The 12,782-nt window shown below is 44.9% G+C and overlaps 1 long non-coding RNA gene across 1 annotated transcript in view; it reads left to right on the plus strand.

Moving 5' to 3' along the window:
• The first annotated feature begins 11,655 nt into the window (after window positions 1-11,655).
• The window catches only part of LOC149524290 (uncharacterized), a 55,208-nt gene continuing 54,081 nt past the window's right edge, over window positions 11,656-12,782 (plus strand). Inside the window, exon 1 of the long non-coding RNA XR_016349582.1 lies at window positions 11,656-12,432. This is a non-coding gene — a long non-coding RNA (uncharacterized LOC149524290). The remainder of the gene's footprint in view (window positions 12,433-12,782) is intronic.

Genomic DNA, 12,782 nt, shown 5'->3' on the forward strand with positions numbered 1-12,782 from the left:
ATCTTACTGGTTTTCACAATTCAGAATAACCATTCATCTCTGCTGGCTTCCTGGCACTAAAATGGCAGCTAAACCATCATTTTTGCCAGTCAGCAGATGCTGAATCAGCCACACATTTGGCCAGATTCCCCACATTCTGCCATTCTTTTAGAAGGAATTAACATTTTCCTTTCACTCCTTCAAGACCACGTAATCTGCAGAATGAATATCGACTCCTTAGAAAGTATCTGTGAAATAATTTTGGTTTTTGCAAATACTGATCTAGTGTTTAGGTGCTATTGAATATGCAAATAAAAGATTGGTTTTTAAAACAAAGCGTCCATCTGAAAAAACTCCTGCATGAGTTCCTCTGCCTATTATTTTGACAGCATGACTAACTTGGGTGGATACGATTAGAGGGTTTTAGTATATTAATTTTAGACCTTGCATTGAGAGTGTATTAAACTAGCAACCACTGGTTTGCAAAGATTAAAGTATAGAAAGCTCAAGTTCTCTCCAGTATGAACATTGGTCATGGAGCAAATTATTATTAGGCAACTTTCTCCTAAAAAGGTAAATGCATTAAAAAGAAACGTCTCTTTGAAGTTTCAGCTCTGAATTCTTGTTCCTTTCATTTGCAAAGAGATGCATGAGATTTAGCCATAAAATTCAATGGGCTAAATCTTATACAAGGCCTTTGAAAGTTTAGGGGAAGATGCAATGCAAAGAAGGCAAATGGTTCAAAATATATGACAAGTAGACTGTTAGAGGAATCGCTTTAATGCAACAGCTTGGTAAGCAATAAAAAACATTGTCACTAGCCTCAAAATATTCCAAAGAATTTAATATTAAAATAAAATTTAGCAATTGTGTATAGATGCTTTACATAAGTTATAAAATATCACATCATGTTTTCACTCATTTTCTTCAACTGCAGCACAAGCAACAGTTGTGTACAGTTGAGGTTGCCTAGGCATATCTACCCTAATCTCCTCCTTACCTTCTATAACATTCAAATTTCAGGCTGAAATTTACATATTTTTTTCAAGCTTGGGAGAAAGCAATTTTGAGAACAAGGGCATGAACAAGGAATAAAGTATTGTTTTCCTATTGCAAAAATATCTCAAAATAAGAACTCAGAATTACAAAGCTCTTATAGAATCAAAGTACCTTTCACCATATTGATGATCCTTGCAATTTTATTGAGAGTTTCACAATATTTGTTGATTTATTTAAAGCTGATGCTCCTGGAGTCATGGGATCAGGTAAGATTATCAGGTTTGTTTGGTTTTTTAAGTTTCTGAGTCCTTGTGATTGCAGAGGAAAGCTGGGGAGAGGGGGAGATCTTCCCAAACAGCTCAGAAACCAGAAGTCAAAATAAAAAACTCAGAATGATTCTGTGATTTTTTTTTTTTGAGTCAGCCTGGTGATTTGGGGGCGGGAGGGAGATCTGGCTCTTTCTTTGTTTGATCATCTGTGTTGCAAATACTGCTTTTGTTACCTTGACAAAAATTCTGTTGTTTTAGCCAAGTTATACGGGTAGACAATTGTAGTGCATGTGGCACCATAGTAAAAAAATGTAACAAACCCTACCTTGTTTGGTACGGGTCACGGATGTTAAGGGAGCTCAGTATTTTTGCAGGAAAGCCACCAAAAGATCCTTTTTCCTACAAGGCTCAAAAACTATAGATGTAGCCAAAGAGTGGAATGTACCTGCAATGAGAGAGTTGGTTTTGTATATTGTGAAGCTTACAACCTCCATACGGAGAATGAGGCCTGGGCTACCGGCTGGTTGTTAATGCACCTGACAATGGACAAGGCAGAGGGTTTACCAGAGACATCCTGTCTGTTCTTGCTTACCAGTCATGGAATGTTACAGTTTTGTCATTTCTTGGGATCTGCTAGTTTTATTGATGTTTCTTATTTTTCTTAGAACCCCAGCTCCTGCAGATGTGTCAGTAAGAGAATCTTAGCTTTCATGTTTAACAAAACCATCATTTTGGAGCCCTTATGATTGGATTAAAAAAATGGGATTTGGGTGCATCTTAAAGACTCAAAAAGCAGAAGGCCAGTAAAAAGAAATCATGAAATTTAACCAAAGAACCTGTTTGGCAGGGAGGGAACTGATTCATGATCTTTGAACGCTTTTGATTGGTCCTACTATTGTTGCTAATGCACTCACTTTGAACTTACGTCGCATTGCTGCTAACTTAAGTGCCATGCCTTGGCATGTATTTTCTGCTTGAAGCATCAGGCACTGTTTTCCTCATTGTGGCACACATACCTGGTTTTATTTTTCGCACTGTGTAACAGAAGGTGCTGGTCCTTTAAGCACAGCCCTGTTCCAGTTCAGCCCTGAGCCAAGGAATTGTGGGGTTTGTCATCTCCACAGCTGATAAGAATAAGAGCTGTCCCGTCAACAGATGCTGGGAGCAAGTGAGGGGAGATAGAAAAACTGCATTTACTCAGAACAAGCAGAAAGCAGGAAATGAGCCAGACCTCTGGGCCTTGCTACTTGGAGCCCTGGAAGAAGCTTGAACAAAAGAGGTAGCCTTGAGAAAACAGAAGTAGGAGAAACAGGGGTCAGATCTGATGTTTTGGGCCCCCTGGATGAACATTTTCCAAAGCCCATCAGTGATTTCGCTGTGTTCCCAAACTGGGGGGCCTGCCCTCCTGGGGGGGGATGTGACCCAGCGCGTGTGCGCTCACACACACACACACAGTCAATCACAAGTGGTTTTTTCTTTCTTTTTGCTCAACACACACACACACACACACACACACAGAGTCAATCACAAGTGGTTTTTTCTTTCTTTCTTTCTTTTTGCTGAACAGGTTTTGCTGTTTTGGGGGGGTGAGGGTTTCTCAAAAATCAAAAAGGGCGTGTGATGGCACACAGTTTGGGAACCACTGCCCTAGATAGGAGTGAAGACAGTGACCCTGATAAAAAGAGAAGATGGAGATTTTCAAGAGGTTTAACTCTTCAGTTGGAGGGTTAATTACCCAACCGACAAAGCTGCCTTCCTCAATTGTGGGATTGTGGCTTGTGGGGCCTCTAATAAGGAGTTCTTAAATTATTCCCAATTATCATTTGTTGCCAGGTGGGGAGGCGTTTTCTCTCTCGAGGCTCTCAACTTCTACGCAGACCTTGAGAGGGCCACCCAGAAAAGCTACAGACTGGGTTTGGTGGCAAAAACACTCAGCTAGGTTTATTGTTGACAAACCACGGTCCAGCTGCCCCATAACTGCTCCAGATACAATAATGCATGTATGCCCACGATTAACAGACCAGCTCCGTCAGCCACAGGATTTTCTGCAGTTGCCCTTTTAATCAATTTTTATGCATTGATTCACACAAGTTACATATTACACTCCGGTCGTGATTAGTTACCAAACTCCTTTGTGTTTGCTAGTTTGAAAGAAACATCCTCCTCTGTTATCCTGTCCTTGTCTTACCAGGATCAGTATGTTCCTGTGCTATCTCCCAGAACTGTGTCTATATGAACAGCCAGTACTTAGGAGAGCTTGTGTTTCAGCAACACTTGCAAACCATGGCCAACTTCCTGTACTGGATAGTGCTCTTGTAAGCAAATGTCTGCTTTATGACAGGGCCTGACTGTCTCATAGCATGGGGTGGCTTTGCAGACTGGTTCAGGCTTCTGGGTTTGCACCAGGCACCATGCTCGCTTGCTTGCCCTCCACTATGTCAGTCACATTTTTCTGATGAAATTCTCCCTCCTCCCCCAGCTAATCTGGCTCTTAATTATTATTGACTTTGTGAAATTGCCCCTATTAAAGCACCAAGTAAGTATATTATTAGCCTAGACTTTAGTCTGCTTGCACATTATGAATGTGATCCTGTCACGATTGCTTGTACCCAGGGGGCCCAGCAGACTTGCCAGGCCCTTGGGAAAAGTGGGGAAGGGGCAACTTTGCATGCCCGGAAATGGCAGGACTGGGACAGCCAGCCCTCTGCACTATCTGGAGCACACCAGGCCAGTCCCCCCCAGCACTCCAGTTGCAATGTAAAGGGCCCAGGGCTCCTGCTGCTCCTGCAGTAGTGACAACCAGGAGCCCCATGTCCTTTTGAATCTCCTGCCCCCAAGGCAGCTGCTCTCTTCTCCCTCTTCCATTGGCGGCCCTACTTGTATGTAAGGTACCTTACATTTTTAAGCTCCAACCTCCCAATCAAGCCCCCGCCTCAGCCATCCCTCTACTCCCCAGGGATTCTTGTCGAGGCGTCCAGGAGTTTTTGCCTTGGAGCAGTGCCTGGGTCAGTTACTAAAGGGTTAGGCAGTGAAATTCTGGGAATTTTTAAGGTATCTGCACCAGTGACTTAAGAGTTTAAATGCTTAAGCAGACTATGATTTATACCCATTGCAGATCCTGGACTGAGTGCAACTGACTCATAGCCTAGTGTTTACTCTTGGCTCTAGGATGTCCCTTGTAATTGACTAAGTCTAGATCCCCAAAAGTAAATGAAGTTCCTAAATCCCAATGACTTCAGTAGAAGTTAGGCACCTCAACAGCTTTGAGGATCTGGGCCATAGAGCCTGGTTTTCAGAGTTGCTGAGTCCCCGCGGCTGCCATTGATTTCCCCTGGAGTTTTGGGGGCTGGGGTCCTCTGAAACCAAGCTGAGGCTGAGAGTATGAAACAGAAGGGAATTTGCTGGGTTCAATGCCAGGCCACTTTACTCACTTGGATAATCCAGAGCCTTTAGACAGCAGTAGGGGAGCTGAATTTGACCTTTAGTGAACAACCAGCTCTGCCAGCAGAGGGTTCATTTGAATGGGTGTCATCTGAGAGCTCCAATATCTGATGAATAACAGTGTGAAGAGCTTTTGAGTTTGGCTGATGCAGAAAGCTGGTCTGATGGGCAGGTTCTCAGATACATAATAAAGAGCGTGGGGTGGATTTAAAAAGGTATCTTAATGTAACCTTGACATTTCACTTCTTTCCTGGCTTGCCAGAATGCAATGGGGCCCAAAGGCAAAACAATTTAATCAGCAATACCACAAACCAGTGAGCTGATGACAGTAGACTAAATATAATGTGATCTGCATAGAGTGTCATGTAGCAGGATAATCACCACGTGCAGCATGTGGTTTAAACAGCTCCTTTCTCCCAGTGCTACATGCATGGATAGCCTTAATCTCATGGACTGAGTCTAAATGGGGCAGATTAGCTTTCTATCTCATCGCTTGTTTGGAATCAGCCACTGAGGGGAGGTGTTTCTTATTTAGATCAGTGGGAAAACGTGCCTTGTGCCGCGCCAACAAAGATAGCACTATACCTCACTTGGTTCATCGCCATCTCCTCCTCCCTCTCATAGAGAGCAGTCACCATTGACATTCTGACTGCGAGATGGTGAGAAAACTACTCAGGGGTTTCACCTCAATTGAAAGGCCTCAATGCAGAAGTTTTGCAACCCACCCATAAGGGCCTATCACCGCCCCGTGATGCCCCCAAATTGTTGTGGATTTCTTGCTTCCCTTTCATCACAGTACTTAGTGGCATGCTAATGCATCACAGTCATATAGCTCTGAGAAACTCCGCATATCCAGCCTGAATCTCTGGGGAGCTGGCTGATGTGTCCTGAGCCTAAGCCACCTAGCCCTGGCATAAGCTAGGACAGCCAAAGAGCTACTTCATGGGCACATGGCCCCCAAGTGATCATATGCTAGCAGAGCATAGGTACACTGGTGCTCTGCAGCCCCCTCATTCCTTCCCAGACAAGACTCTAAGAGCAAAGAATTGGGGGAAGGGGCTGAAAGAGGAAGCAGGTACTAGCTATGCCACCTCCTCCAATTTTATGCCAGCAAAGAATTCCCTTGTGTAGGGATGTAAGCGGCTAGTCAACTATCCAATAAGCAAAAGCTTATTGGATAGTCGACTAGTCCCTTGACCAGCTCTTAATACATTTAAAAGGCTGAAGTGTAGCGGGGGCGACCTGGCGCATGCTGGAACAGCTGATCACTGGCTCGCGCCGGGTAGTGTTGCGCTCCAGCCTTTTTACATTTAAGGCTGGTGCAGAGGGGGGAACCCAGTTCAAGCTGGGAATCAGCTGTCCCAGCTTGCTCCAGGTCCCCCCCCCCCCCCCGCACTTTAGCCTTTTAAATGTATTAAGAGCTGGTAGGCTCTTAGTACATTTAAAAGGCAGAGCCGCAGCAGGGTTAGCTCCCAGGGTCAGGAGCTAACCCTGCTGCAGCTCCCCCGCTTACCGACTAATCAACAAGTTGATGGAAAATCCATCGACTAGTTGATTAAAGGAAATTTAACATCCCTACCCCTGTGACTGAGAGGTGCAAAGTAGTCATAGCAGACTCAAGAATCTGGCTCAGTGTGTTGTTTTAGCAGGCTGAAGCTTAAAGGCGTCATGCCCTGGGATCCGAACTCTGGAGAATGCATCATGGGTCTGTAAGAAAAAAAAAAAAGCTCACTTGTGACAGGCAAAAATAGTCAATTAATTGATAGGGCAGGAGTTAGAAAACCTGCAAAAATCAGAGGCATGGCTAGCCCCAAGTAGAACAATTTAACCGCAGAACAACGTGTTCCCATCTGTTCATCAAGCAACGATATTTAAACCTATTGCCCAAAAGTCAGCTCAGAGAGCTTCCAACAGCTGACTCAGCCCTCGTGGTAATGCTGACTCATGTCTAATCCGCTCTAGGTCACAGTGCTTCCAGCTACAAGTGGCACTGGGAGGGGGCCTGTCCTCGCTTCACGGAGTCCAGCAGTCATCACCGCAGCAGTCAGTAAAATCACAGCTGTTCCAGCTTTCTCAAAAGCAAGGTCGAAGTTCTTAGGCTCCTTTTGCACTGCTCCTGAAGCACAATCAAGTGAGGTTTGTTGGCTGCTTGGGAAGCCCCCAGCAGAAAAGGGGAGCCTGGGGGTGGCACAGAACTGGAATAGAGGCTTCCTCCATCCCCATAGCCACAGTACAGTGGGATGCGGCCAGGAGTGTGCAGTCTGTGGGGCCAGCTGTTCCTGGTTAATGGCTTGGCCCCTTGGGGAAGTGGCAGGTGGGAGCTGAACTGATTTGTGGCCAGCCCTGGAATTAAACAGCCTTCCCTCTGATGTAAATTACTTCCAGTTTGTCAGGAATGGGTTCTCCTGAACCAGGGCTGACCCATTACCATGGCAAGTGTAGAGAAGGCCCTGTTGTTCCAAACCCTTCACCAGCAGGATGCGTTCTGGGCCTGGGCTGTAAGCCGTTCTTAGGTGCCTATGGATTTAGGCGCTTTTTTGAAAGATTTGCCTGTGGGTCTCCAGGCAAATAGGCATCGGGTCTGACCACCAGTTCTCCCCACCGCTGTTCCCCCACAGCCACGTCCTTCCATCTGAAAGCCTGGTCAAAAAGTCCAGCAAAATCCATGGAAAAGTTCCCCCTGACTTCTCTGGGCTATGGCATAGGCTCTTAGCCAGGGAAGGAAATGACATGAAGTGGATCTGGTTACCTGCAGGCTGCTCTGATGGGGACTTATTCCATTTCTTCTCCTCAACAGCAAGAGAGAAGTTGGGAGCCTCCTTGTGTGGGGAAAAGATGCCCGCTCACCCCTAGGAGCAGGCAATTGTACCTTGATTTTGGGGGGCTTCCTTCTGCAGCCACAGGAATTGTGGGTGCCCAGTCTGCCTTGACTATATGCTCAAGAGGCCAGAGCACTGCTGTCTGAAACGGGGGGAAGGAGTTGAAAATGTGACACAGCTTTCAAGGAGTGGGGCAAACCCATGTATCCTGAAGGTTTCAGCAGCATCCTCCAGCCTGGAGCTGGAACAAGCTCTGGATTCCTTTATTCAGACGCTTTTTCCTTGTGCATTTCTATCAGCGTCTCCAAGGGCATCAGAAATCAGAGCCACCAGCCATCATCTTCCAAAATGTCGAGCAGTGTTCAGAGGCAGAGCTCCTGAAAGAGCATCCCCTCCCCACAATGAGCACCAGTTGTAATAATCATGGGGCACTCGTATGCACTATTTGTACTCGTACTGTATGTACTTGTATGTAGAACTGTCGTACTAGAGGCCCGAGTCAACATCCCAGCCTCATTTTGGTAAGTATCCCCACAGGCACAAGTAGGACAGAGACTGTCTTTGCCCTCTCCAGCTTACAACCCCAGCTATCCTCTTTCAGAGATTAATGCAAAATGCGCTCCAGTTCCACCATAAGCCATGAAACTCCATGCAGGACTCCCTGGATGGAATTCTATGGCCTGTGTTAGGCAGGAGATCAGACTAGATCTGTGGGTTTCAACCCGTAGCCCACTGTGTCCTAAAAGGCAGCAAGGGCCAGGGCTGCCACGTGGCAGGGTCCAGGATTATGGTAGGGGCTGTTTCTCAGCCCCACGCATAGTTTCTAATGGGTATAATTCACTGGCTAGGTTTAATGATTCCATCGAGTACGTGATTAGTCGATAAGGGGCCGCTGCAGCTCTGCAGTTTAAATGTTGTAGGAGCCGGGCGTAGAGGCAGCCGGACCCGGCACGAGCTGGGGCTCATGCTGGGTCTGGACTTCTGTGGCTCTGCCTTTTAAATGTAATAAGATCCGCTCGGCTCACTACATTTAAAAGGCCACTGCACCTCTCCTTCCCCTGCCTCCCTTTCCCCCCCAAATCTCAGAGACAGTGCTGGGGAGAACCGGCTTTTAAGCCAGCTCCCCCCAGCTCCAGCTGCTGCTCCTCCCCCCCCCCCCTTGCTACCTCTGATATAGGAGTAGTCAACTCGACTACCTGATAAGGCTAGGCTTATCGGGGAGTCAACTAATAGACTACTGTTTTACATCCCTAATCTGCACTAATAAAAATCTCCTGCAAGGGTGGGCAGAGCCAAGGCAATGCAAGCAGCCACAATCCTTACTCTTGGGAGGGAGCTGGAGCCAGCTGGTGCTGTCCAGAAACGGGCTGGGAAGGGGAATGGCTGTGGAGTCCTGCCCAGCTGATGCATGTCTTAGGACAATATATTCAGCATATAGCTGGGCAGCCTCTGTCTATGGGGTTCTTTGATCCCAGAATAAAAGGGATTCCTGTTTTGTCTAAGAGTATGTCTAGACTACATGCCTCTGTCGTCAGAGGCATGTAGATTAGGCTACCCGACATAGTAAAATGAAGCGGCGATTTAAATAATCGCCGCTTCATTTAAATTTACATGGCTGCCGCGCTGAGCCGACAAACAGCTGATCAGCTGTTTGTCGGCTCAGCGCGATAGTCTGGACGCGCGGATGTCGACATCAAAGGTATTTGTCGATCACCCAGGTAAGCCTCCTGGGATGTGGCTTACCTGGGTGGTCGACAGATACCTTTGATGTCGACACCCGCGCGTCCAGACTATCGCGCTGAGCCGACAAACAGCTGATCAGCTGTTTGTCGGCTCAGCGCGGCAGCCATGTAAATTTAAATGAAGCGGCGATTATTTAAATCGCCGCTTCATTTTACTATGTCGGGTAGCCTAATCTACATGCCTCTGACGACAGAGGCATGTAGTCTAGACGTACCCACAGGGTACATCTAGACAGCGGGCGCTATTTTAGGATATGTCTGGTATCCCGAAATAGCCTTTTCCGCATCTTAACAGCATGTCCGTTATTTTGAAATGCAGTCGAAATAACAGGCTTGCTATTCCGATGTCCTGCTAAACCTTGTTCCACAAGGACTAAGGGACTTGTCAAATAGCAGTCTGTTTTGAAATTGGCTGCGGTGTAGGTAGTGCCAAATTTAGAAACAGACTATCTCAGAATAAACTCACAATAAGATACGCAATTTGCATATCTCAAATTGTGAAGCTTATTTCGAGCTAGCTGCTGTGTAGACAAAGCCTAACGGAACTCACAAAGGTTTTACTACCTACCTTCCAATGGGTGGGTGAGTGCAAGTAATCCTAGCGAAAGTAACACTAAAATCCAGTCCTGCATAATGCAGTGTTCTAAAGAACATACGTTCTCTAACGTGTTAATTCACATGTTAATAGCAAAATCAGAGTAGAGAGGACACAAACCCAAATGATGAAACCCAACTCAGCAACAAACATGGAACAAGCCTTCTTGTGATGTCTGCACAAGTTCTAAAAGTTCTCAAATAGAATCATAGAACACTAGAACTGGAAGGGATCTTGAGCGGTCTTTACAAATCCATGCTGGCTGTTACCTATCACCTTATTTTTTTCCAGATACTTGTGGATGAATTCCTTAATTACTTGTTCCATTATCTTTCCTGGCACAGAAGTTAAACTAACTGGTCTGTAGTTTCCTAGGTTGTTCTTATTTCTCTTTTTATAGATGGGTACTATATTTGCCCTTCTCCGATCTTCTGGAATCTCTCCCATCTTCTCCTGATTTTTCAAATATGATAGCTAAAGGCTCAGATACCTCCTCTATTGGCTCCTTGAATATTCTAGGATGCATTTTATCAGGCCCTGGCGACTTGCAGACATTAACTTTTCTAAGTGATTTTTAACTTGTTCGTTTTTTATTTTATTTTCTAAACCTACCCCCTTCCCACTAGTATTCACTATGTTAGGTATCCCTTCATCATCAAACTTTTTGGTGAAGACCAAAACAAAGAAGTCATTAAACACCTCTGCCATTTCCAAGTTTCCTGTTATTGCTTCTCCCTCCTCACTGAACAGTGGACCTACCCTGTCCTTGGTCTTCCTCTTGCTTCTAATATATTTAGAGAATGACTTCTTGTTACCCTTTATGTCTCTAGCTAGTTTGAACTCGTTTTATGCTTTTGCCTTTCTAATCTTGCCCCTGCATACCTGTATTGTTTGCTTATATTCCTCCTTTGTCTTAGTTTCCACTTTTTATATGACTTGTTTCTGATTTTGAGATCTTGTAAGATCTCCTGGTTAAGCCAAGGCGGTCTTTTGCCATACTTTCTATCTTTCCTGCACAACGGAATAGCTTACTTTTGGGCCCTTACTGTCCCTTTGAAAAACTGCCAATTCTCTTCAGTTGTTTTTCCTCTTATTCTTGCTTCCCATGGGACCTTACCTACCAGCTCTCTTGAGTTTCCAAAATCTGCCTTCCTGAAATCCATTGTCTCTATTTTGCTGTTCTCCCTTTTACCATTCCTACCTGTTCTACCTGTTTGGAGTTTTCCCAGAACAAATGTGAACTTCTGCCAGGCTTTAGCTTAGACAAAAAGAAAAGATTAGTCATGTGTTTCCCTGTATTTTCGATATGCAATATTGCAAACACTGAGGCAAAGTAATTTAGTCTAGAAAGGAAACAGGCAAGACATAGATTTATTTCAGCTGCAGAACAAATTCTTGCATCACCAGCTGAAATAACTGTAGTCTGTGGTCACTGTAACCAAAATGATGTTCAGCTTTTTCTGGCAGGGCAGTTTAAGTGTTTGGGTAAGAGAAGGAATGTGAAAGTTGTTCCCTGTACTAGGCTCGTCAAGGAAACACAGCCAAGGTTCCAGAAGATTGTGGATTCACTAATTATCTAAAAAAAAACCAACAAATGGTCCGGTAGCACTTTATAGACTAACAAAACATGTAGATGCTATCATGAGCTTTCGTGGGCCCACTTCTTCAGAAGACCGGAGTGGGCTGTGCCCAGGAAAGCTCATGATAGCATCTACATGTTCTGTTAGTCTATAAAGTGCTACCTGACCATTTGTTGTTTTTTTTCTGTAACGGACTAACTCGGCTACCCCCTGAAACTAATCTAGGCAGCTTCACAAACTATCAAGCTGCCCAGAGACGCAGATGTCCAGTTCTTATTAAATGTAATGGGAATTGTATGTTCAGATCTTGTCAGTGGCTTTGAACATCTCAGTCCAGTTTCTTTGACTTCTAGAGGAGAGATTGTTAAGTTTGATCTCCCGTGGCCATTCCCTGTCCTGGGCAGTAGTTCACACTCAATCCAAACTGCTGTAGGAATGGCCAAAAGTTGTTACCAAGATAAGAAGACTATTCAAGAGCCCATGTGACATGACTGCTGATGTGTACATGCTTCACAGAGTAGGAACTGTCACACTTTTATCCTTCCTCTTTTTCCCCCTTTCTTGTCTGTTGATATCCTTTTAGTGCATTTTTAGATACCTTTCAAGGAAAAAGAAGAGTAACATGATGGAGATAGGGGGAAGGTTTGATTATTTGGACCCTGAACTATTATGTAGCTTTTAGCTACTTATTTTTATTCATTTGTCTAGTTTGCAAATTAATTCTGGATTCAAGTAGAGCTAGAAGCTAGATCTTCAGCTGGCATAAATGGGCATCATTTAGCAGAAGTCAATGGAGCTATGCTGATGTTTCTCAGCTGAAGATCTGACCCTGTGACTGTATTGTGTGAGCCACAGTAAAAGTTGTCATGGTTGCGGAATCTTATCTCCGATGAAGACATTATTGCATAGTCTGAATTCCCCCTCACTGATTGTGGAGAGCGGGAGGGGGAGGTTTCTCATTCAGAAGCATTGTGGCTTGGTGCTGGGCACATTTTCTCAGGAAACTAGGTAAGTTTCAAAACAGCCTCTGTTGTTTATTTGTGGCCAGCTTTGGATGCTATTCTCAGTGGCGCTTTTGCATAGCAGTTCCCCTAGCCCCATTGTATGTGAAATTCAAGCCCATTGACAGAGACTCCTCTCTGAGCTGTAACTAGGATCTAATACATATGCATGTTGGAGCAAAGCACATGTTGGAACACTTGTAGGCTTAGTCATGAGTTTATTGAAATCTAATGCAGGGAAATTAACTAGTTCAAAGGTTCAGAAGAGCTAGAGGGCTGGATATTGAGAACAGACAAGATCTGCATACACTTCAAACTTGTAGGTGCTTTGAGATGCAATCTGAATAACTTCCGTGG

Source organism: Pelodiscus sinensis, chromosome 5, assembly GCF_052426305.1.
Source record: "Pelodiscus sinensis isolate ZL-2025 chromosome 5, ASM5242630v1, whole genome shotgun sequence".
In the NCBI taxonomy this organism is placed as follows: Eukaryota; Metazoa; Chordata; order Testudines; family Trionychidae; genus Pelodiscus; species Pelodiscus sinensis.